Source organism: Phalangium opilio, unplaced genomic scaffold (genome assembly GCF_054372755.1).
Source record: "Phalangium opilio isolate 3A_F unplaced genomic scaffold, DU_Popi_V2 ptg000031l_1, whole genome shotgun sequence".
Lineage (NCBI taxonomy): Eukaryota > Metazoa > Arthropoda > Arachnida > Opiliones > Phalangiidae > Phalangium > Phalangium opilio.
In genome coordinates, this window is record NW_028324158.1 from 4,209,493 (window position 1) to 4,236,582 (window position 27,090).

The 27,090-nt window shown below is 37.0% G+C and overlaps 1 protein-coding gene and 2 long non-coding RNA genes across 4 annotated transcripts in view; 1 reads left to right on the top strand and 2 right to left on the bottom strand.

Annotated features, from left to right (window-relative positions):
- LOC149690116 (transient-receptor-potential-like protein) overlaps positions 1-27,090 on the top strand; it is a 143,339-nt gene that overhangs the window by 19,216 nt on the left and 97,033 nt on the right. For both annotated transcript variants that reach the window (XM_089869655.1, XM_089869656.1), the window contains exon 2: positions 2,327-2,582. The gene's annotated coding sequence lies outside the window, so the exon portion shown is untranslated. The remainder of the gene's footprint in view (positions 1-2,326; positions 2,583-27,090) is intronic.
- Positions 366-1,803, bottom strand: LOC149690117 (uncharacterized). The gene is made up of 3 exons (XR_016383633.1): positions 1,518-1,803; positions 1,282-1,452; positions 366-1,222 (listed from the first exon to the last, which is right to left on the bottom strand). It is a non-coding gene; the product is annotated as an uncharacterized LOC149690117 (long non-coding RNA).
- LOC149690118 (uncharacterized) lies at positions 19,654-23,355 on the bottom strand. Its single transcript, XR_016383868.1, has 3 exons — positions 23,240-23,355; positions 21,467-21,697; positions 19,654-19,716 (listed from the first exon to the last, which is right to left on the bottom strand). It is a non-coding gene; the product is annotated as an uncharacterized LOC149690118 (long non-coding RNA).

Genomic DNA, 27,090 nt, shown 5'->3' on the forward strand with positions numbered 1-27,090 from the left:
TTATTTCTTCAAAATTTTAGAAAAAGCCAAAAAGCTGTAACGTTACGTCTACTATAGAAAAAATAAAAAAATGAAAATGTGGGATCCACTTCCTCGGAGATGGGTTTGCCTTCTCACTGCTCACTAACCGGAAATTGCTCTAAATTGCCGGGTTTACATCAAATGTCCTGTATACAAGACCGTATACGTCAGCAATACTTTAACCCTAAAAAACACCCATTAATTTCTATATAACGACAAGTATTCCAGGAGATTTATGGTTTGAAACCGTGTGTATTAAACTTTAATGGCATCCTACGTCATAAATCAGAATATCAATTAGCGGAAGTATCAAAGTTTATTAATATTTATTGTAAATCCAGCTAAGGTTATCAAAAATAATTCAGTAGCTATAATCTAATCGAGGGGTTTCTCTCCAAGGTCTGTCTATGCGAAAAAATTCGCACTAATGGTTTCTCCCTGAATAGTTTAGAAATAAGTATGATTTTTAAGCTTAATCACAGCAGACCTTCGCTCATTAGAGTAATGTCAGTTCTACGTATGCAAACGTCATACCCTTCTATCTCTTAGCTCAGTGTCATCCCCCTAACAGGCGCGTACAGTATCCACTCTTACAAAAGCGCACTACACTGTCTACTCCCCTCTCTACCGACACTACTCTTTTGAGAGTAGCAAAAAGTTAAGGCTTTTTTTTGGAAGGGTTTCATTGCAACTGGGTCCCTTGGAGGATCCGCGGCTAGGATATGATTAATCAGGTATCAGTTTGTGATTGATCAGGGAAGGACATCAAGTTTACTCGGAAAGGGGTGTTGGGGTGAAGCCAGCTCCCGCTGACACGGGTCAGGCAGTACCTAAAGGGTAGGATAGAAGGCCTGTGTCGTATTCAAACATTGTGGTCCAGGAGCTTGGCCTACAGGAGTTCGCCACACTCTCGACCAAATCCAATTTAATTACAATTAAAATATCAAATATTCTCTTTATTACGATTTTCAATAAACTGAAAAGATAACGGTTTTTAGTCATCGAATCAAGTGGCATTGTTTGGCGCTGAAATTATGCTAGTTATCAAATTAAAACTTTATACAGAAATAAAAACTCCTCCTTGTCAAAATAATATAAAACCAACATTGGTGACATGTTAAAATCAATAATCTCCTTACAAATCGAGTTAGGTTTCAAAAATGACCCTTCTTGATTGCACCAGTGTAGACTCATCCAAAGCCTAATTTTGTTTGAAATATTTGAAACCATTCCACTAATAAACAGCTAGAAATTGCTTACCTGGGGGTTCTGGTTTTATTTTATTGGCAAGGTACGCGTCAAGGTTACATTTTGAGTTTACTGAAATAAACCTTGAAGTTTCTCCAGTAATTTTCGTTATGCGTGGATGTCTGCATCTTTGTTTAAAATATTCAAAATTCTGGAATTTCTCACTTGCCACGCTGTGTGACTCTGCGAAGGAACAAATATTTAAAGTATATTTCCATCTGTTTTCAAAGGAGCGTGTTTTCCCGTACCTTTATATCTTGGTGCGAACAGAACACCTCCATCGCAAAATGAAATAGAAGGTAGTTTAGGGGAGTAACCTAAGCTATTTCGGATTTAGGCAAAAGTTTGTTTGAAGAACGAAAATCCCAGGAACTTGAGAAAGAATGAAATCGATTTGTAGATTTGAGGAGGATCAAGGAAACTTTTCCTTTTATTCTCATTTTTCTTTAGTTGAATTTCAGTTACTTTTGGAATTATGAAAGAAAGGAGCCTTTATAACTGGCCCCTTTTTAGCTACGCTTTAAATTGAAGGACTTTCTATGAAACGTCTAAAGATACAACTGTTTGACTCATTTTAGTGAGTCAACTTAAGTAGTTGGGTCGTGTGAATAGAAATTTGACAATTGAATAACCAAATGAAAGAAATTATCACAGTCCAATTTTTCCTGCCTCAACTTTTAGATATGAAACTTTTTTAAAAAATCCTATACCCATATTAAGTCTAATTTGATTTTTGCGCCTTTATTTTTAGTGCCAATAGGTGGCGTTGAAAAATTAAATTAAAAATAATGATTTCTGACTCGTGATTTCGTGTCGTCCGCTATTCAAATTAAAACGCACCGAAAAGACAGTACAGTACGGTATGGAATGAATTATTTTATTTAAATAATCAGAAGTCTGATTAATTAATATTTTGAAAAGGGTACCATGCACTTATGCCTCGTTTTACTAATAAACCCTTTATTTAATCCTCATCTTAAGGCAATCTTTAGCCTCGCAAGTTTAATCAAAGCTACGAAACCAACTTAACCATATAAAATTTATTTTCTCATTTCAGAACCTTCAGAATAAATTTGGGAAAAACTTTTAGCCATCCGAATTATCGTATTTTTCGGAGCAAAGAGAGTGTAAAGTTTCCTCTTCAGATAAAAGCGAGTGAAGCAGCTGCAACTGCAAGTTCATTGAAGCAAAAACGAGGAGCCATTTGCTTCGTTTCTCTAGTTCCTTCTGGGGGCGTTATCGGCGGTGCATGGTCGTAGATATCATGAGCAGCGACGACACAAAGCGGCGTTTGGTACGACCAATCTTTAAAGGTAAGAAAATCCACCTTCGCCTACGGATGACTAGATTTCCGGTTAAGTGTATGTCCGGAGAAGCAAGATTGCTTGAATGTCTGAACGGGGTTACCAAGGCAATCCTCCTTACCACCCTTCCTATTGGAACCTGTTAATAAGCGTCGTGCGTCATACAGGGCAACAGTTGTCGGCGATAACTTTCGCCAATTCCGCTATAGAAAAAATAGGAAAACACAGAATATACCTTCGAAAGAATAACTTGACCTTTAAGCTGATTTTCCAGCCCGCGTTTTCCTTCTATTGGAATGTATTCAGTTTTCCCAGTAGTCGAAACGATAGTAACCTAAAGTGGTCCTTAATTAAACACACATCAAAGTAATTATTCATGGGTCTCAAAAAAATTCCGCTTTGTTTTCTAGAATAATTGATATTTTTCGATTTTGGAATTCTGTTAAAAGTTAATTTCAAAAAAGGTATAGGCCATTTTGTCGAATCTAATAGGGAAAGGATCGGGAGTAAAACTCTGCCTTTCATCTCTCTTTTTGGCGCCTGCACTGTAGTATCTTTGTATCATGTGAGTGCGCGGAGACAACAATTTATCAACGCAGTCCTGGGTATTTTATGGAATTTATTTGGGTTTCACCAAGAATAGCTGTACAAATTTTCGCCCCTTTTTTTCGTGAAATGCCCACTTCTGAATCAACGCCGTTGTATGTCCCTTTTTCACGTCGAAAGTGTCTACTGCATGGTTGTCAGTGACATTCGCACAGATGCTTATGTTAGCCTGGTGAATCAGTTCATTTAATTTAGGAGTGAAACGTTTATGTCAAAACGAATACATCACATATAATTTACGCATTCATATGGAAATTGAGCAAATTCATACTCTTTCCTCAAAGTGTTGTAACTTCTTCTCAATCAACCGGAAGATTGTTCTACTGACTTTAGTCCGAAATCAGCCGGTCCAATTCGCAATACGACGCAAACATAGTTTAATCTTCCATGTTGGAGTCAGGTGATGTTCAACCGCTGACCTTAAGCTCTGTCGATAATGTCAAAGAAGCCAAAGGCAAATTTGGAAACGCTTGTGTGTTCGAAGAAAAAAAAAAGGTTTCGTAAGTTCCGTAAGGCCAGTGTATATTAATTCCCCTGGTCACTTTGCCAAAACTGCAAGCCTCGTTAGGTCCTTCACTTACCGTGGAATATAGATAGGGTATATCATTTCAAGACGTGTGCAATAAACGTTTCATCCTCAGTCACGTTCTTTTTCAAGTGGTCAAAGTAGTTCAAAGGCTAGTACGTAAGAGGTTCGTATCTTTCGTCGGAAAGGCTTATACCAGTTACAGATCCCCTTAAAGAAATGGTTAAAGAAATATTTTTGCGTTTCATAAGTTATAGAGATATAAGCACCGACTCTTCTAAGCCTTTGGAAGGATTTCCAGAAGCATTTCGACGACGTAAATGGCTTTAACAAGCATTATGGGAAAACCAATAAATCTTAAATGAATACCAAAGTGCATTTAGTTTAATACGCCGAAAAATCAAAAACCAATATACTTACCAGCAAGGCATTTATTGTTAAAGGAACATGATTTCAGTGATAATGATTTAGATAGTAATTAAGTGTTACTTTTAACAGTTAATGTTGCTAGAAGTATATAATACTTCTTTTCGAGAGAAGTGTATCACAAAGCGGGGCTATAGGTAATTGTAACATGATTCTTCCCAAAATCACTTCACATTTGGAGCAAGTTTGCTAAACCTAATCACATACCCGATAAATAGTTCCCTCATCATTACTCCATTAGCGCTTAACTATTTGTCAAGACGAGGTTTATGGGTAGATCCAAAAGGTTATATAGTTCAACCTATGGTGCGATGTCCATCTGAAGTTTGATAAGCAGGAGAGCGGTCCAAAAGGTTGAGCCTAGGGTGAATCATGTTACATAACTAAAGTGTTAAGAGGGTAGAGAGTCTCATTTTTCTTCTATTATCCCCTTCTGATGTTATTAAGATAACTACAGCAGCTGTCTTATTGAGAATTTCGATGAAACTCAGAAGGGAAACTCTGTCTTATTGCTGTTGGCACCTGCGCTTTATGGTTTTTGTGTCATGAGAGCGTCCCTTTTGAGCGAACCCTTTTAAACGTCCCGATTATGAGGGTTGCGTACACCCATTTTACCTTCTCAGTTGTGATGTTAATTCATAGGTAAAACGTCACGGGCTTAGCTTTGGCAGTGGGCGGCCATGTTTGGTACCGCCTTGGTACTATGGGCAAGTAGCATGAGTGACGTCACACTAAGGCTTCTGAGATAGCTTCGAGATATCCTTGGTTAATAAGTTTAATATAAATCCAACGAAAATGGCCTAATTTAGAGTTTTGAATGAGGTCTATGACGCGCAACTTTGTTTTCATTTCTCAATTTCTTAGTGCCTTTTATGAACTGCACGAACTGATTCTGATCTTCTTCAATCTGCAATTACGCATTAACATTTAGAGAACACGTTCCTCAACCATTTAAGACAAGTAACTATTCCACTTTGCCAATTTTTCCTCAGGTTAGGTATACAGGCTCCTTCATTTTGATATGGCAGAGAAGAGAAACTTCTTTCCTTTTTCACAATTTTTCCTTATCGTTCGGGTTTCTTATTTTCATTGAAGGCTTATTTTTCCTGGCTTGTGCTTGACTTTTAGCTTATATGAACTTTATCCCCAGGTTGGGAAGTAACTTTTGGACAAGTCACGGCAACGAAAGTAATTTTACTCACGGAAAAGAATGAGGTTTTAGAGGGGGAAAAAATAAAAATTGAGACTTTTTTTCCCAGGTGAAGTATTTAATTAGGGGGAGACCTGGTTGGGTTTGGAAATTGAAAAGAACGCTAAGGTTTTCTTATCGCAAAAGCTGAATAGGTTTGCTGGCTTAATGAATTTATTTTTAATATTTTTAATAATGAAACATATTGTACTGAAAATATGTTTTTCGGATTGGGTAGAATTCCATTTTGGTCCTGATATGCGCTGGGCTTAAAAGGTCAAGTTTAGCTAAAGTTCTGTTTTGTTTTTCGGTTACTCAGCATCTTTTCAACTATACTTAAATACAGATGGACTCGCTTAAGTTGCTCAAATGCTGCTTTACGGTTGTTTCTGCTAAGAATATTTACTTCAAAAATCACAATAATAGGCATTTTGTTATAATATTAGGTTTTAGGTTTAAGCAAAGGTTCATAAGATATGTTCCAAAATTTTGTCACTGGCTACTGAGTGTTTTTCATGAAGTGACATAGGTGAAACGTCATAGATTCTCGTAAAGCGACGTCTGGTGAGGCGTTGTCAAAGGCTTAGTACATACTAAATAGGAAGATGGACTGCAAAATTAACCGAGTGTAGTCAATTCTCGCTTGTCGTTCTCGAACTAGCTCGAGCTGTAAGTCTCTAGCTTTACGAAGTATAGGTAGTCTCTTACTTTTGGAACATATCTTATAAACTTATGGTTGAAGGCATGAAATGCTTTTTCAGACGACTAATTGTTCAAAAGACTTAAGACAATTAGTCGACGTTTTAAACCTATAAAGGTTAAAGTTGAAGTCATGGGATGTTTTAACAGACGAATAGTTGTTCATAAAACTCGAGACAATTTAATGTCCACGATGGTTTAAGTCAATAAGGGTAAAAGTTGAGGTCATGAACTGATGACAATTAAAATTAGCTATCGTGTAGAGAAACACTTCCACTAAAGAAATATACTTCTAATAAAATTTTAAAGCAATCATATCTATCTGTAATTGAACATTTACAATGTCCGATATATAAAATGTAATTGAGTACTATGTTTCCTTGGTTGAAAGTCCCGAGGACTGAACTTGATCCCCGTTCGGCACTTCAGGGTCTTATTGGAAGTTTTGATAGGGTTTCCAATATATTACTTTTAGTAAACACGCGGCATGGGATCGAAAATTTTCCGCTGAATGTGTAAATAAATGAATAGACTCGTGGCCCAGCGTGTCTCCCCGGCTTCATTTCTCCTATGGTTGATCTTCCCCTTTTGGCCAATGCCTATCTAAAGGATATAGGAAGAAGCAAAATTGAAAGGAAACTAGGCCATAAAGCTTTTACCAGCATCGAGCTTCTTTCTCCTTGACTGAGCTCGGAAATAAGGGAAGCCCTCAGATGAGCGGTTCCCGTATGAGCGGATTCCATAATAGCGGTCCTCATATCAGCAGTTCCCTAAATAGCGGTTTCCCGAAATGGCAGTTTACCCGTTACAACAGTTACCGATACAGCGGTTCTCGTAAACGCGGCGTACCATTACAGCGGTTCTTGTAAACGCGGCGTACCATTACAGCAGTTCTCAAAAGAGCAGAAAAACAGGAATGCGAAAAACGACTGTTGTTTGTTATGGTGTACGCTGTGTAAAATGAACTTAAATAGAACTAGGCCAGATATGGTTTGCTTCAAGTTGATTATTTGAACCCCCAATAGTGTTAGGTTAGGTTAAGTTAGGTTAGGTTAGGTTAGGTTTGGTTAGGTTTGGTTAGGTTAGGTTAGGTTTGGTTTGGATTGGTTTGGTTAGGTTAGGTTAGGTTTGGTTAGGTTAGGTTACGTTAGGTTAGGTTTGGTTAGGTTTGGTTAGGTTTGGTTAGGTTTTGTTAGGCTAGGTTAGGTTAGGTTTGGTTAGGTTAGGTTTGGTTAGGTTAGGTTAGGTTTGGTTAGGTTAGGTTAGGTTGGGCTAGGTTAGGTTAGGTTAGGTTTGGTTAGGTTAGGTTAGGTTAGGTTTGGTTAGGTTAGGTTAGGTTAGGTTAGGTTAGGTTAGGTTAGGTTTGGTTTGGTTTGGTTTGGTTAGGTTTGGTTAGGTTAGGTTAGGTTTGGTTAGGTTAGGTTAGGTTGGGTTGGGTTGGGTTGGGTTCGGTTCGGTTGGGTTTTTTAGGTTTTGTTTTGATTGGTTAGACTTAGGTTAGTAATATTTTGGAAATGGTGTAACAATGTTACGCCTTTTCCAAAATATTGTTGTTTATCTTCATTCACTTCCCAAATAATAATATGCCTTTTCCAAAAAAATACTGTTTACAATTATCTACTTCCGAAATAAAATAAGCTTTCTTGAAATATTTTCTATTCTGGTATTAGAATTGTAAACTGATACAGCCTGAAGAATAGTGTAATATTTAAGTGTACTTTAAAAACACGATCCGTTAGTAGGTCACATTACTGACTAAATGATCACAGAATAAGGTAGTTTTCGAAAACAACGAATATAACTGTATTGTTAAGAAATACTCGAAACTGAAGACAAACACTGCTATTTCCCAAAATAGCAGCCGCTATTTCTAAAACAGCGGCCGCTATTTCTAAAACAGCAGTTTTGAAGAACGCCGCTGTTTTTTTGGAATCGCGGCTGCTGTTTCGAGAACTGCTCTACCGGGAACTGCTCATACGAGGTACACCCGGAAATAATACCGAAATGTATTAGATCGGCCATCGCCCGCTTATTGCTCTACCAGCTTCGTCCGAAGAATATAATCAGATGTGCACTAGGCTTTCGTCATGAATTTATTCACTAAGATAAGCATAACCTCGTAAGATATGTTCCATAAGTTTGTCACTGGTTACAAACTGGAGCTTGTCATGAAGTGACGTAGGTCATAGATTCGAGGTAAAGCGACGCCTGGTGAGGCACAGTCAAAGGCTTAGTACAAACTAAATAGGAAGAAGGACTGCAAAACCGAGTGTAGTCAATTGTCACGTCGTTCTCAAACCAGCTCGAGCTGTAAGTCTCTAGCATTACGAAGTTTAGGTAGTGTCATTCTTATGGGGGGGGGGACATATCTTATAAACTTATAATGTTAGTAAATGAATTGCCGCATATGTTTTAAACGAAGCACGAAAATGCTGTCTTACGTTACTGAAAAAATGTTTTATCAACTTTCAATGTTTAAAGGATAGTTTCAGCTTGTCTATAATTTTTCATCTGAAAGAGGATATTAAATAATGAATATTTGAATTTGGAATTATATCGACAATGTTAATGAAGATAGCTCAATTAAGTTTTCGTACAAGATCCTAAAATAGCATGAAATTCTCCTCTAAGTAAAAGCGCAAGCAACGATGCAAAATTCTATTTGGCACACCTAATTGTACTCAGCTTATATAGACGGATGCGTTATAGTTATCAACTTCTTGATAAAGATATCGCATATCTTTGGACAGGTATGGGATATATTGAACTTTTGAATTTTTAAAGTTACCAAAAACTAGCTAAGCTATCCGGTGTTGCCCAGCTGTTTTAAGAATCTGGAAACTAGGCATATGATATACTAGCTGTTACCCGCTGCGTCGCTCGCGTAAAATAAGAACTTCCGTCATAATGATATAAAGAATGGGTACATTTTACTGATGACTAATAATTTTGTAGCACCCTAGGAGCGATGGCACTCAGCGTTGCCCGTCGGGACATTTTTTATTACTTTTCACGCGGACATTATTTCATAAAGAAGGGTTTTTAAGTTTTTGGCCGCCATTTAAAAAGATGGCAACAAATCGAACCCAAAAGACCATTCAGGTCGTCTATAGGTTAATGGAAACCAGTGTACTAAATATTTGTGAAATCGGTTGAAACGCGCGGGATTTGTTGCATAGAGAAGATTTTTTTACATTTCTGGGCGCCATTTTTTAAGATGGCGGCGGATTGGAAAAACCTTTCTTAGTACGCGCCTACTACTTATGAGTAGCGTTCCTGCCAATTTTCAGCTTTCTAGGGCAAGTGTTTTTGGCTGGGCGTTGATTATCAGTCAGTCTGTCAGTCAGTCAGGACTTTGATTTATATAGATATAGATTTCTTTGATGCTTTTTTAAAAACAAATTTCAAATTCAATAAAACGATACTTAATTAAGATATATTCATAAAGATAAAAGCCCTTAGCATAATAGGTGTACACGACTGTACCTTTGACTGTACTAAAGGGAATCTGATTCTTTAAGTTTCCTTCCTTTGACAGAGAGTTTAAGCATCCCCTAAACGCGTACGTGTAGCTACCTTCCACAGTGCATTAGACCAATGCATTGTCAAAGGTGGCTACACGTACGCGTATAGGGGATGCTTAAACTCTCTAATGATTATGAGTAATCCATAATTGGTGTGCAGAGACTTTAAAAGTGGTTATCACCTCTAAAATATCACGGGTCTAGAAAAAAGGCGTTCTTATCAGGCTTAATGGTTACCGGTACGCGGAGGAATTCAATCACACCACCTCTAAAATCATACCCAGCGTTATTTATTTCAAAATTGCAGTTTGATCAAATACGGTAACGAATTATGACTTCACATTAAGAAACATACAAACAAACCAGTTTCTAATAAGTTAGGGTCCCATTTAGAGTCGAGATTTTTTTATCACATTTTGCCGTCCGGGACACTGTTTTCGAGTTACGATTAGAGTATTTTAGGGATGGCCTATTGATATTCAGTTTCTTAATTAAATTTTAAGGGGTCTTCTCTAAAACACTCTAGTCACAACTCGAAAACAATGGTCCGGACGACAAAATGTCATAGAACAGTTTCGACTCAAAACCGCCTTTAATTTATGGCAGACTTATCAGAAACACCCTGTATATAAGATGCCGAGAAAAGACAAAGTATTTTGAAATGACGGAGATGAAAATTGTCATGAAACGTAAATAGTTTTAGTTAAGTCGAGAAGCGCTATCTAGTTTACTAGAGAGAAGGTATAAATTCGCCACATTTCTAGATTTATCTCCAGTCCAAACGTAGGTCCGGAGTTAATCCCAGCCGCCTCTAAATTACAACCAGCATCTCATTGGTTCTTGAAAACTAACGTCAGGGCGACGCGAATGACGAAAATCCCGTATTTTCCGACTGAGGAGAGGAGAAGTAGCCTGGCCTCCTTTTACGTCCTCCCTTGTAATTTGAAAGGGTGACTGGGACTATGGCGCGCGAATACTTAGGCATCCTATAACTTCTCCCTAGATATCGCTTCTTGGTAAAGTTCAAGGACAACAGAAAGAACAGGCTAATATAAATACATGCATATTATACCTCAAATTATAAACTTCTAAGGTGCAAGAGAGCTTCCTTCACTTTAGCGAATTGCGTCCTTGCTTCCAAATATAGGACACTTTATAAGAGGCAAGCGCCCTCCCGATTTTGCAGCGATAGTCACCCTGAGTAAGGATCACGCTGTTTTGTACTTCATTGGCAGTTTAGGCAGCTATTAACGAAGGGATGGACGTTATACCCGAGTTCCCAATACATGTTCGGAAAGGATGGAGATTTTTCCAGAAAATTGACGATTTTTATCAATCATGGAATTATTTATGACATGGAAATATTGAAAAGTTTACTTCCGATGTTAGCTAACTTTTAATATGATTTAAGGTTGTTACCTTAATTATGACTGGAGTTTCGAGGAACTTAAAAGGAAAAGTTTAGGTAACATAACATTATACCTTAAAAGAAGGGCTTTTTCAAATATTAAAATAATTAAATGATCTTTTATTACAAAATAATTGGAATTTAATTAGTGTCTTGAAAACGAGGACTGCTGTACCGTTTATTTAGTGGCGTCTGCTAGCCAGAACCTCTTACCCTTATTTCTCTTTGCTTGTGAGAATTCAACCAATCCCAATCCAGTAGGGGTAAGAGGTTCGGTTTAGCAGACGACGCCACTAAACCAATGGCGGATGGCACAGTAGTCTTTTCAGACTAACTAAATGTTAATTATTATTTAATAGGAGATCATTTACTTTTTATTTCTCCTTTCATATTTAGAAAAAATTCGTCCTTTTAAGGTATGGAAAACGGTTAGTATTTACTTCAGTCCGACTCATAGCCCAGCATAGAGCCACTCCCTCCAACTCGTAACGAAAAGTTAAAATTATCTTATTGGCTAACTTCAACTACGTTTTGATGACGTTGCTGACGGGGACGGCGAAAAATACGTAATTCCTTTTTACCTCTGTCACTATGACCCGCCTCTTCTTTCATACTCCCTTCCGTCCCGTGGAAGGGGGTCCGGGACTTTGACGCGCCCAGATTACTCTGTTCTCCATTCCTACTTCTAAAATTAAATCTATCCCTGGTATAATATTATGCTAGCTGAACTTTTCCTTTAAACATTTCGAGGAAACGGATGATTTTTAACAAACATGGAATTATTTATGACATGGAAATATTGAAAAGTTTACTTCCGATATTAGCTAACTTTTAATATGATTTAAGGTTGTTACCTTAATTAAGGCAAGGGTTTCGAGGAACTTTAAGCAATTCCGCTCTAATGGGGAAAGGAAACAGGTGGCCAATTTCTATCTTCTCCAGCTTCCTATTTTAATGTTTTTCGCTAACGGAAAATTAGGTTCTCTTGAAAAGATGATACATTAGGCTTTGGTATTAGCCACTGCCTTCTAGTATTAGAGAAGGCAGTGTATTAGCTAACAAAATATACCGGCTATAAACACTTGTGTATTTCCATTCGCTGCTTGTAAAATTTGGAGATTGAAAAAACAGGTCAGAGTATTTTAAAAGTGTGTAAACAAAAGACAGATGAAAATAGTTTAGGAACTTTTGGCGATCAATTCGTAAACGATAGTTTAGATGACGATTCGATCAAGTGAGACTAAATTGCTGAAGTGAAAAGCTTTTAAAGCATCAAAATTTACTTTGTTAAACATGTTTTTCTATTGCAATTTTGGTGTATTCGTATCCTCTCTCTCATAGAAACGTGGCTTATCGTTATGGGAAAAAATACATTTCTAACCGGCAATTTTCTAGTATCAGTAGCGAATTTTTATTTAAATTCAATCCAAAATTTAATCAATATCTCTGAAAGTTTGGTATTTTTTAGAATTACTCTAAAATTAATTGATATTAATAATACATATAATAATCAGGAGGGGATGACACTTGGTATCCTCTTAATACTTCAGTTATATAACATGATTCTTTCCATGCTCACCATTCTTGTTTCTCTGCTCCTCATCAAACCTAAGACCATTAAACACAGATTAAACTTCGGTAGGCATAGCGGTATCGTCCCTTTCAACCGAATTCCCAATGGACCGAAATCCCATTCGACCGAATATCCCCCAATGATTTTAGATTTCCAGCCCAATGGCTATATTCCCGATGGACCGAAATCCCAAGCGTCCGAATATGCCCCTAAAAAATACATGAATATAACTTGAAACACTGTAGCCGTCAGCGATTCGATGGTGTAGTGGATACGATGTTGGACTGCGAAGCGATAGGTTGTTGGTTCGAATCTCCGAAAGGTATGTTAATAATAAATGTTTCGTGATACTAAATAAAACGCTCACTTTCATTCCTTTCAAGGCAAGAGATATATAGAATTAATAAACAAATTTTGCTTAAAATGAAGTACAGTCTTAATGGTAGTTCCATCAATGTCTTTAAGTTTTAAATTAAAATTTCAATATTTTGGTTTCGGGTAGGTTAGGTTCGGTTAGGTTAGGTTAGGTTAGGTTTGGTTTGGTTTGGTTCCAATAATTCGTTGACACCTTTTCCAAAATATGCTCCTTTTAATTTTCCAAAATATTCTCCCTTTAAATAGCTACCACCTTTTCCAGAACATTCTCCTGTTAATTAGCTGCCACCTTTTCCAAAAGATTTTCCTGTTAATTAGCTGCCACCTTTTCCAAAATATTATCCTATTAATTAGCTGCCACCTTTTCCAAAATATTCTCCTATTAATTAGCTGCAACCTTTTCCAAAATATTCTCCTATTAATTAGCTGCCACCTTTTCCAAAAGATTTTCCTATTAATTAGCTGCCACCTTTTCCAAAAGATTTTCCTATTAATTAGCTGCCACCTTTTCCAAAATATTCTCCTATTAATTAGCTGCAACCTTTTCCAAAATATTCTCCTATTAATTAGCTGCAACCTTTTCCAAAATATTCTCCTATTAATTAGCTGCAACCTTTTCCAAAATATTCTCCTATTAATTAGCTGCAACCTTTTCCAAAATATTCTCCTATTAATTAGCTGCAACCTTTTCCAAAATATTCTCCTATTAATTAGCTGCAACCTTTTCCAAAATATTCTCCTATTAATTAGCAGCAACCTTTTCCAAAACATTCTCCTACTAATTAGCTGCCACATTTTCCAAAATATTCTACTTTTAATTAGCTACCACCTTTTCCAAAACATTCTCCTGTTAATTAGCTGCCACCTTTTCCAGAACATTCTCCTGTTAATTAGCTGCCACCTTTTCCAAAAGATTTTCCTATTAATTAGATGCCACCTTTTCCAAAATATTATCCTATTAATTAGCTGCCACCTTTTCCAAAATATTCTCCTATTAATTATCTGCGACCTTTTCCAAAATATTCTCCTATTAATTAGCTGCCACCTTTTCCAAAAGATTTTCCTATTAATTAGCTGCCACCTTTTCCAAAATATTATCCTATTAATTAGCTGCCACCTTTTCCAAAATATTCTCCTATTAATTAGCTGCAACCTTTTCCAAAATATTCTCCTATTAATTAGCTGCAACCTTTTCCAAAATATTCTCCTATTAATTAGCTGCAACCTTTTCCAAAACATTCTCCTATTAATTAGCTGCCACCTTTTCCAAAAACATTCTCCTATTAATTAGCTGCAACCTTTTCCAAAATATTCTCCTATTAATTAGCTGCAACCTTTTCCAAAACATTCTCCTACTAATTAGCTGCCACATTTTCCAAAATATTCTCCTTTTAATTAGCTACCACCTTTTTCTAAAATATTCTCCTATTAATTTTCTGCCACCTTTTCCAAAAGATTTTCCTATTAATTAAAAATATATTTAATGCAAAACCATACAGTATGTCTTCTTCCAGTTCAATAGAATTTCGGTCCAATGGGAACTATAATAAAATCGCACCTTTTGGCTACGTGCGGTCGAATGGGACACCATAATAAAGCCGTTGTGTCGAATGGGAATTCGGTTCAATGGGACCAAAGCGGCATCGCACCGTGTGGCAGTAGCGTCGCAAGGGTTCGAAATTTGGGCGGGTGGGAGGGGGTCTTAATCTGGGCAAACTATTTCAAGTTTGTTATGGAGATAAATAACAAAATTTTGCATAATTGGTTCATAGGAACATCCGTAGACCTTTATAACTATCCGAAAATTTGTGTCATGGTGAAATTATGCGTATTTTAAAGATATACAAACTTTTATTGATAAAGAGTTTGACTATGAGACAATTGTGGGTGAAAGAATTTCACTCGTCTTAAGTATAATTTTCGTTTGCTTTTAGTCCTCAATACTGATTGACATTGAAATTCATGGTTACAAAGATGAAACTTATTATTATTATAATCATAAGTAACATAATAACCATAAGTATGACAATTAGAAAAAACTAACTATAAACCTATTTTCGGACCTTTTACGTCGCGCCCAGCACAGAGACCCCTAGCGGTGGAAAATGAAGCGACTTCCGCTCCATATCGAAAATCCGGTTCAGAGGTTTAAAGAGACGCCATTGAGATTTGAGTCAACGGTCCAGCCCTGGTTATATAGTTGATTTGTATTGACATTTTACCGATTTTAGCGCAGCCATATTACGAATTTGAAAATTGCATTGGGTAGGTTTAGTTACCGAATATTTAGACTTCAAAAGGCTTATAATTTTTGGTGCTGAAATATCCGACTTATGGCAATCTCAAAGTCAAACATTCAAACACCGCGACCGCGCGAGCTTGTACAATAAATAGAGTAATATCGGTTACGGGGAGGGTGACATTAAACTCCGCCCATTCGCCATTTTGGCGGCAGAATTTAACATGAGCTTTATAGCCACCAGAAGGTGACTCCATCTGTTGGCTTGTTAATTTCATTGGCTGAAAACCCATTGACGTCTCACCCCCCTCAGCAAATATTACTCTATAGCAGACGAGCTATTTCCGACACAAATACGTTCAAGGAGATGGTTTATTGTGATTGGCTAAAATTGTAGAACTACGTCATTCACCAAAGACCAGTATAAAGTATTCGACGGGGTTGCAAGTCCTGGCCTGATGTAAGTGAGAGTGTCAGTGTTGATTATAGGTTTCATTATGAAATTTGCATTATTACAATAGGAAGAGTCATACTTATTTTTATTATGTTTTTTATATTATAATTTTTATCCACTATTTTGCTTCAGAATTTTAGGGGGCTACGAGCACTTTTTTGGTAGGGTTTACGGATTATTTTGAGGGGGCTAACTTTGAAATTTGGTGGAGCTTTAGCCCCCCCCCCCCAAAAAAAGGCCTAGCGACGCCACTGCCGTGGGGTGAATTATAGAACTGTTTGGTACTAAATCCTCAGCAATCAATTGGAAAAAACCTCGTCTTGACGTAGAACAAAAATCCTTAAGCGCGCCTTGGCAAATAGTTCAGAGTTATGATGAGGGAACTATTTATCGCGTATGTGATTCGGTTTAGTAGTCTTGCTCCAAATTTATTTGAGCTTAGAAATTACTGATGTCGACGCAGTTTTATCCAAAAACATACATTCTAATACCCATTGAAACACGAGGAAGACGTCTGCACCCTGAGGTTTAACGTAGTTTTTAGTCCTTACCTTCTATGGACGTTTAAGGATTCCAAGTAGAAGAAATCTATGTATTCCTGCTAAGGCCTATGTCCCACTTCGCATCGTCAAAAACAGTTCTAAAGGTTAAGGTCTAAACCAGCACTCTTTTAATCATTCATTTGTTTTTCAGTTTCTTAATAATCTAACGGTTCCCTTCACCGCCTCTGCTATCAGCTAATAATCACGAAAAACACTCTACCCCAAATAATAACACCATTAATCAGATAACTCAAAAGATTGGCTTCTCTGGACTCCTTCGAGTCAGACCCACATATCCTTTCGGGCGAAATTCCGCGGCCCATTCCATTCCACCCTAAAAACAAAATCAATTCAAGCAAAACAGTGGAAGCTTGTAGGAGGGGTCGCGTAAAAGTGACATAAGCGACGGTGATACCCTTAGTAAGAGTAGGAGGACCATCAGATTCTCTTCTTTTTTAACGGCCACGAAAACGACTCAACGAAAAGGACAGTAAAGTCTTCTTAGGGATGAAAAGAATGTTACGAAGCCCATTGTGAGGATTTGCCTCTCTTCAATATATCTTATATAAGACAAAAAGATGTCCGTAGGGACACGCCACTTCGAAGTCAATAGGCTTATCCTTAAAGAGTATAGTAAACTAACGTAACCAGAGCCGCAAATGTGGTAAGTGATCCGTGATTGTTCTGGATACATGATCAGACAAATATTGCTATAGAGGGGATTAAGGTGCGATTAAAGGTTGGATGGCATAAATGGTCGATCTTCGTTCAATTACTAATGCTATATTTGAGATTTGTATGAATTGCTATAGACCGAACAGATTTACTCAAGATTGACTTAACCACGTATAAGTGCATCAAAAGTGAGCGCATTTCGTACATATACTTTTTTCTCTCACTTTCACTCTCAGCTGAAGCGAATTCACTTAAATGTTGAGTGCACGCTCCATTGAATCAAATTTCATACCTACAGTTACGATCATAAACAAATCCAGAAACCTAGCTTTTCAGCCAAGCCGAATCTTAAAACTAGACCAACTTCGCTTTTTTTAAATAGCCCAAAAATCGAGTTCTCAGCCCATAGACTAAAAAAAGTAGGGTTTCTAGCTCAAATCCCGAGTATCGTCACCAATATTCGAAGCAGTCCAAAAACGTCAAGAGTCGTCGCATGTTTTCAAGTTATTAGCTCTTTGAAAGAAGCCCATTATCCGGTTTACCAGCCTAATCTGGCATCACAATGAAAACTGAAATAACCCAATGGAATATTATTAGTCTTAGCTTTCATACTTCTTTTTATCGTCTAGGAATGTAGGAGGGGCAATTGCTCCATGGTTACCCATCCCCCTACCTACCATACAGTAGAAAGAGCCTCAACTAGCAGCAACGAGACAACAAAGATTCGCTAGCTGGATAATGCGTTCCTGTCCGTTGAGTTCAGCCCCGTTTATCCTTTTTGCTAACCGAAGAAAAAACGACCATAATCTGATAGCCCTAGTGACATTACTGGGCACCTAAGACCTGTTCCACTTACAGTGTTCAGCGTTCATGAACATTAGAAGGTCATAATTTGACGTTATAAGTCCCTTCTTATTAGTAAAGGTGTTATCCAAGGTGTTTCTGATAAGTATTTCATCAATTAGAGGGTGTGTTCTTTGGGTAAGATTGAGTGATTAGTGTCAAAGTACATGTGTTCTAAAACATTTAGTTACGGAGGTACCGCACGGGCCTCCAAACATTGACCCCTGAAACAAGGAAATTGGCACACATGTTGAGTACGACACATTATTTAGGTATACTTCAAACGTTAATGTGCCTGTATCCAGTAGAAGTGTACTTTTAAAGGTAGAAGTGTGCCTAAGTTGGTAGGCCTAATGTAAAAGTAATTCTAAGTGTTATAGCACAAGAGAATTCAGTTAACGTTTATTTCATTCGTACCAAGTTAACATCGTTATTTAGAGGTATTTGTTCAAAATATCCACCATTATCATTAATGCACACATGTGCCCATCTATCATTTGTTGCACTGTTCATTTTTGAAGAATAAGCCGTGGTTAAAGCTGTAGAGAAAATGGTTCCAGGCAAACTAAAAATGGTGCAAGATCTTTTTTCACCGAAGACCCTGCAATGTTGGCGCTAGTCGCACTGCAGACCGTACACCCTGGATATCGGCTTTTAACTTCGAAATACGACAAAATAAGCTCAAAGGAGGAAGGGGACGCATTATAGAAAGTGAAGATCCTTTATCCTTATAGTGTTCTTTTGGCTAAGAGATTAGGAATATAAGTCAAAGGAGACCCGTTGTAGAGTGCTTGTGTTTATAAGAGCCGAAATGGTCTATAATGGTACGTTCATGGAATGCGGTGTCGATTAATCTACATTCGTTTCGCTTCTATGGGAGACGCTAATGTTTCTCGAAGACGGCTTACACTATTAAGGTCTGAGACCATTTATTTTTAGAGAAGGGTGTTATTTGGACCATACCTGACGATGAAATAATTATCAGGGTAAAATTACCATATACAATGTCTCTCTAAGAACATTCTGCTTAGATAAATTCTTATTATACTTACTCTATACTAGTACTAGCGAAGCTACCGGCATTGTTATGTTGTTTTAAGGGACTTGTAGAGTTAATTGTCCATATAGACACTAATCACTAAATAATCTTTGGACTGATCCGTTTCTTTAAAAATAATAATTTTGGGAACAATAAATTTTCTTTTCTGTCGATAATTTAAGGTATAGTTTATTTGTTCACTTGTATACGTCGATTTGTGAGCACTTTATACTAGTTTAAGTGCTTATAACAGCACGAACTAATGTAATTTGAAGGAAAACAGACTCCAAAGTCAACTATAGGCAAATTTTTATAGTCTCTGGAAGTCTAGTTAAACTTACTTTTACCCAAAAATGTTTTTTTTTTCACTGAGCACCTAAATTTGGAATCGGTTTGGTAATTTACCGATAAATTATCTTTGTAAAATTACGTCATGATATAAATGCCTAATTTGCGGCGGTAATTTTGGTAAAGTTACGTACAGTAATATAGTTACTCGCATCTCTTCTTACACCGTCCATTTCACACTGAAAATTCAACAGCATTCATTACTAGTGATCTTTTAACCCTAGTGTAGCTTTCCTTGAATGCACCGCAAAAAAAAGAGGAAAAAAAAAAATAGGAAAGTTACCGAAAGCCCATCTTCTAACCTTCAACGATCTACTGGAAACGATGGCTTTTCCGAGTTTTTAGGTTTTCGCGGTATTTTTCTTTAGCGAAGAAGGTTCTTTTTTCCCTTCGGTTTCCCTAATTTGGTGAGAGGTTCTGAACGAAACTAAACGACTAGAGAGTACCCTCTGACGTCATTAATCACTCTCTAACACCGTTCGGTTCAGGATATTCGCAGTGTGTCTGTCCATACATGCCTAGTAGTAGCGAAAGTAGCTACCTTCTTGGGCCCTAATACCGTGGTGTCCATGTCCTTTACTAGTCTGCTTTTCATCCTTTGTTAAGTTCTGGGGCGTGGATCGTGCACCATTCCCTTTTAGTTTTACCAATTTCTTTTTTTTCTTTCTTGGTCATTGCTAAGGAACAGTAGGATTTTAGATGAAATAGTTGAGTAAGAGACTCTTTTTGACCCTAAGATCCAGCCTCTTAATTCAATCAGTACTTCATCTTTTAGATTGTTTTGTTCGAAGTCATCAATGATTTTCCTCGCATCGAGGTTGTAGACTGGCAAAAATTATTCATTTTCTTTCACATTTGCATATAAATTAGACATATAGTTCAATCTTGCCAGACGATGTAAATTAGGGTATGGTTAATTTGAGTGAATGGCATTCTTATTTACTTAATCTTGGAGATTGGTAGGCCAAAAACGTCAGCTTACAAACTAAGCTTTGTTTTTTGACAGTCCGTTGGGGAGGAGTTAAGATTTGCAACATAATTTTTACGGCCATACTGGTGGATTGAATGCAGAAGGAAACCTGAAACCCACCAATATGCCTGCCATTACCGATAACCGTGGTAAGACTTAGAAGGGTGTGACGTACTACTCAGCCAAGTGCCAAGTACTTCAACCATATTCTGTAGAGACGTGCTGTATGGTTTTTTGGCTTAAATATGCGGTCATCTTGTACAATGGCGACAGGAAAAAGTAATGAAATTGTTCTAACCTAAGGAATTAGTTCCGTATCAGCTAACTATTTCAAAAGTAATTTTTTCACGATCAACATCAGAATACCTTAGCCACTTGTATTAGTATAAATTTTCGAAGAAATTCAACTATCTCGTCTAGAACATCTAGATGATCGGAGCGTATATCTTTTGCTTTTTGTTGTATTTTTTTATCTTAGAAACTTGTTTCTTTTTCTGCAATTCCGGCCGTGGGTCAAATTAAGGTATTAGCGATGGGTTTCTAAGCCCTCGTGGACTATAGCTACATGCTTCGTGCCGCAAAGACTTTTTAGTTTTTCTAGAACGACTTTATGGTTTTTCTATAAGAGCCGTTTCTTGTTTAATGGCTCGCAAAGAGCCTTGAGCATCCAAAGAAAAAATAAGCCTCTCCTTAGCGTTTTTAAAAACTGCGGTAGAGTTTGAATGGGTATGATTTTGTGCAAGGTCATCATGCACGAATTAGTTTTAGATCACTAAGCCTGACAAGTGACCTCTTTTCAATATGAACCTAACCTTCACTCGAAGGCCCATTTTACACTAATCCAAATGATGCCCGTTCCTAGCTATATATTTTCTGGCATAAACCGTTCAGCAGCAGAGAGAATATAGCAAGAGGAGTAGAAGCTTGAAAAGGTGCCTTAAGCTTTCGATTTCTGCTTTTGATAATTCGTATATTTTATTTATTAAATATTGGTTTTCTAGTTCATGTTTTCTCTAATGCATTGATTTTGATAAGAATAAAGTAAGTCCAAGAAGCGACATCTAGTTTACTAGGGAGAAGTTATAAATTCGCCACATTTCTAGCTTTATCTTCAGTCCTAACGTAGGTCTGGAGTTAATCCCCGCCTCTAAATTACAACCAGCATCTCATTGGTTCTTGAAAACTAACGTATTTTCCGACTGAGAAGAGGCGAAATAGCCCGGCCTCCTTTTACGTCCCCCCCCCCCTGAGATTTTGAAAGGGGACTGGGACTATGGCGCGCTAATACTTAGGCATCTTATAACTTCTCCCTAGTAAACTAGATATCGCTTCTTGGTAAAAAGACGACAAATTTTAACCAATGATATGTCGCGGATAAACAACTGAAATAGGAGCTTGAAGTACTTCTTTAATAGCTTATTCCATTTGCTAATATATCCACTGCTCCGAGAACTTACATTTTCCATTTCCAAATCTGGTTCAGCTCGCACTCGAGTTTCCGTTTTACATTTAACCAATGATATTTCGCGGATGAACAGCTGAAATAGCAGCTTGAAGTACTTCTTTAATAGCTTATTCGGTTCCATTTGCTATTATATCCACTGCTATGAGAACTTGCATGTTCTATTTCCAAATCTGGATTCGCTCGCAGCCGGATATCCGTTTCCATTTAGAGGGCGAGCTAGCAACTGATCAGTATTAAAAAAACAAATCAGTAGGGATTTCTAGCTAAATCTTAGAGACGTTTTAGTGGTAAAGAAACTAATAATGATAAAACAAAATTAAGCGTATTTCTAGAGAAAATCCCAGAGCAGGTAAATGGAATACACTAACACATTCCAAAGGGTCTTTTTATAGGGCATCAATGGTAAAAGCTAGCTGATTTCTATTCCCTTTGTTATATTTTCTCTGCCATCAACCAAACCTCAAAAATTCCTAAAATATGGGTAACCCTTAGATTATTTTTTTTTTATAAATTCCTTGGGTGAAAATTGAAAAGACCCAAGTTGAATAAGACAGGAAATTCCAGGTCCGTTTTAAAGAAATATAAACGATGGAAAAACTATCTTTAAGACCTTCGAGGGACTCGTTTGGCCCTTTTAACACTTTCTATATAGAGCCACCTATAAGTTAGTAGGTCTAGTTTTTGGATGGTGTGAAAATAGAAAAGGTATAGGATGCGAATAAAAGAAATATTGGAAAATTGATCAGATTTGTCGATATGAAAAAAAAAAGGAAAAATGGGTAAAAAGATTTGGAAGCAACGTGCGGAAAGAGAAAAGGAAAGATATTTTACCGAGACGGCCACTATTTTTTGGTTCAGGGTTAGCAGCCTTTTTTTTCATATACAGGGTGTTTCAGATAAGTCTGCCATAAATTAATGGGTGTGTTCTTTGGGTCAAACTGAGTGTAAATGTCAAAGAACATAGGGATCTACAACATTTAGTTACGGAGATATGGGTTTTTCGAACATTGCCCTCTAAAACTAGGAAAGACTCACATGTGGAGCAAAAGACCAATACGAATTTTACATGCAGGCAAACAAACTTCCAGGGGTAAGCTTCTATATTGGATAATTTCCGTCATGACAGGTGACACCGCTAGAGGCATGGTCGAGTTGACTAGTCTCATAGATGCAGTGAGCTTTGGCTGCCTCTAGTGCTATCTCATGGCGTGAGGAAAATTATACAGCATGGAGGCGTGCCCCTGGAAGTTTGTTTATCTGCATGTATTATTCGCGTTAGTCTATTAGCTCTACTTTACCAGCGTACGCACACTTTTATCCATTTAATAGTTCACTTCCGCTAAGTAAAGGTTGAAAAAGGTTCTTAGATTGAAGACTATTGAAGATCAGCTGATATGTCTTACTCCACAAGTGTGAATGTTTCCTGGTTTCAGGGACCAATTAATGTTTGGAAGCCCATATTCCCAATAAAAAAAAAATTCTGTTAAAAAGTCTGGGAAATAGGAATATTTTTTAAACTAGTCATTGGGACCAGTGACCCCCTAGTGTCCAAAATAATGAACTGGTCTCAGGACTGGTCCCCCTTAGTACAAGGAGTACCAGAGGAAGTGTGCTATTTCCCCGACTGCTGCTGTTGACCCCATGTTCTATGAAATTTTTCCAATGAGTTTGAACCAAAAACACTCCCTTTAATTTATGTTCTACTTATCAGAAACACCCTGTAGATTCCATGGAATCCAGAAACCCGTTCATGACCCTTACATACTTTAAAGGCGATTTATAGATTTATCCTTCAACGATCTTTAGATTTTCTAAAATCCCTCTATATAGCGGTGCTGCTATCCACATTTTTTATAACTGTAGAAATAAAAATCGTTTTTTAAAATGAGTGAACTTCGCGCACTGCATGACAGAATCGACTGCTGACTATTTTACAGATCGTGCTTTGAAAATATTTTGGGATGAAGTCGCGTAGATATGATTTATATCAAAATTGGAACTTTCTTGAGTTGCACCAATTATTATCACCAAAAGACCATAGTTGAAGTGAAATATTGAGTGGTTGTGAAATAAAAAGGAAAATTTATAATTTAATATAATTATTTTAACTCGCAGCACTTTTTATCAGCACTGTGAATCATTTAGCACGTACTGTTATTTTCAACTCAGTAATTACTTTACCATGCATTGTGTTTCTGCTTCTTAAATTCCTTGGTATGTACAATTATTATCAGCTCAGTAATGACTAAAAAGCAGTTATTTTCCGCTCATTAAATACTTTGATAAGCACAGTTATTTTCATCTCATTAATTACTTTAACACACAGTGTTATCGGCTCAGTGATTACTTTAACATACATAGTGTCATCTGTTCAGTAAGTACTTTAACACTCACTGTTATTATCAGATACGGTCTTAAGGAATCTCTTTAGTACCGACAGTCTTATCAGTTCAGGAATTACTTTAGTAACGACAGTCATTATCTGTTCATGAGTTATTTTAATACCCACAGTCATTATCAGTTCAGGAATTACATTAGCACCCACAGTCATTTTCAGTTCAGGAATTACATTAGCACCCACAGTCATTATCAGTTCAGGAATTACATTAGCACCCACAGTCATTATCAGTTCAGGAATTACTATAGCACACACATTCATTATCAGTTTAGGAATTACTATAGCACACACATTCATGATCAGATCAGGAATTTCTTAAGTAACGACAGTTAATATTTTCATAACCTTCTATTGAATAAGAATAGGGCTGTCGTTACGCTTGCATTGTTGAAATGTCCGTATATAGTGGTGCCGGTATATTGACCACGATGCAAAAACCCGCATATATATCAATATTCCAAATAGCATTTGAGTGTTACATCTGGTGTGAAATTCTGAAGCCACACACCGCCCAAGGAGATCATATAATATAGCATTTCTTGGAAACGAAATTTTATTACGCAACGCAAGCTAAACAAGCGCTTGAATTGCAAGAAAAAATATTCTGAACATGAAACAAATTATTGACGACAAATCGTAGATATTTCATCAGAATGATACGTGTTTTACGTTGTACAATTTGTCATTCGCCTAATTTATTAAATTGGAACTTGATTACCCGTCATGAACATTCATTAAACCCTATACTGCCCTTGTATGATTTTAAACACAATACCATTAGCTGAATTAAATTCGCTTTTAAGTGAAAGCCCACTTTACCAATTGCACCATGTATAATCCATTCACCATACTGAACGACCATTTATCATCAGAATGTTGGAATGGCTATATCGTTAATGCAATTGCACCATAAGCCTCTTATACTCTCCGTAAGTGTGGATGGAAATGATATACTATATAAAATCGTTTTGGCGGATTTTCACGAAAATTAAACCTTGGAAATTTGACTCGACGAAGGAAGGAAATTACAGCTTGGAGAAGGAAAACTTGATTTTAGTGTAGAATTTTTGGTGACCATCTGTAGCAGATTAAATTCCCAGAATGCTTTTCTTGGCTGTACATCAGTAATTGCAGCAGATCGCAGCCACTTATTGGTGGAAATATTTTATTTTTTACCTTCCTAAGTCACGTGTAAATAGATGTTTTTGTTGCTATAACAATGTTTCACCTATAACTTATGCCCAATCAAAAGCTAGGTACTATGGGTAAATTTTACGTCCGTAAATGGAAAGGCCATCTCGTGTTAGCTCTATAGAGCATGCTATTCCAGAATCAAATTTCAAATCAAAGATGACAGTAGGTCATGATTCTGATGCGTTCCGATTGGGATGTGAATCTCGCCCAATATTCTGTTAAATTTTGTTTCGCATGAACAATGTCGATACTAAAAGCGCCAATTTTAGGCCCATACTTATGCGGGTATAGGTTTATGATGGTACTGGTCCAAGCAATATTTTATACTGTTTCGTTTCTTTGCAAGGCCTTTGACCCATTCGGGTAGCGGCGTCGACATCCACTTTCTCGTTTTCTCTAAAAACGTTCAACCCTTACGATTTAATGTGTATAAAACTTAGAATCAAGTTAATACGGATGAAAGTAACGTTGCCTGTTTCCTAACATCATCATTGGTTCCAAAAAGCTGAACATAAAGTATATATCTATTTTTCTTTTCAATGCAGCTCGACCGGTGGCCATTTTCTCAATGTCGAGAAGTTTTCTAGAATAGTTTCATTCCGAGATTGCGTCACGTATTAGACTAGTAGCTTTATGTTTTCGTCCGTTTAACGCAGTGTCGGTAGTACTGTAGATTCCTCCCGCTTTTCAGTCTTCATTCGTTCATCCGAGAACAATAAACAACTTCACCACGAGACATATCTTTCTTCTTAGCAGCTTTTGAGAAACCGCGAAAGCGGGTCGCTTGAAACGGTTACTTGGTCCCTTCGCAGAAGGTGTATCGTGCAGAAGCCAGATACAACTAGAAGAAACTATCAATCTTTACCCCCTTAATTTTAGATTCCGACTTAGCGGGTGGACAAACCAACCATTGGGGGCTTCCAGAACAATAAAGACACTAAAACGATATATTTTTGCTTTCATACTTTGAGCAACTCTCTCTACCTTCAGTGAAGCACTCTATTTTTTCTTTTCCATTCGGTTCGGAAAAGGAAAGAAATTTAAGAAAATGCCATTTCTCATACTGTTTTATTTGGTCTAACATGTTGCCATGAACAGCGGAAGTTAATAAGATATGTTCGATAAGTTTGTCACTGCTCACTGGTGAAGTGCTGTCAAAGGCTTAGTAGGAAGATGGAATGCAAAACCGAGTGTAGTCAATTCTCGCTTGCCGTTCTCGTACTAGCTCTCAGTAAGTCTTTAACATTACGAAGTATAGAAAGTGTCATACTTTTGGAACATATCGTATAAACTTATGGTTTGATGTAATAGCACTGAACCAACGATATAAATGTTAGATCTGTCGAAAGAAACGCAAATCCTTTGCTTCAACAATCCAACTCGTATTATTTTCGTTTTAAGCAGCATAATATTCCGCCACGGAAAAAGAAAAATGATATCTGTACTACGGTTATAAGACTATTTTATAACGTAGTTTGCATTGTAATTCTGATGCATGTGTAAGGTGTTACTGATATTATGGGGAAATAGCCCCAAGGACTATACTATGCCCATGGAATGTACTTCTATACATCCCTCCAAACCAATCCTCCGATCTACTGAGGTCAGATTATAAAATATTTTGTTATCGGTTAAAGAATTTTCCATTGGACATCTCTTTCAATTTAACTTAATTTTATTTCTATGCGTCTCTTTACCGTCTCTGGATTAGAATATTTTTCACTTGCTTTAAGAATCACCGCCAAAATACAATGCGAATTTGGTTTTAACATTCATTTAATCCTACAAATTCACATAAATTCTAATTCGAATGGTTGTAGGCATGTTAGCCACGACTTCTGTTTCCCTGATGACATACCTTCAGATGTTTTTGGAGGCATAGGTCTTGGTTCAGTTCGATTATTTGGGAATAAAACATCAATTTTTCCTTAATATTACTTTACAAAATAGATTCTATTTCAAGTATACAGGTATTAGCAATTCATTGTCACACATAATATGGGAAATTATAATTTTATTTTCAT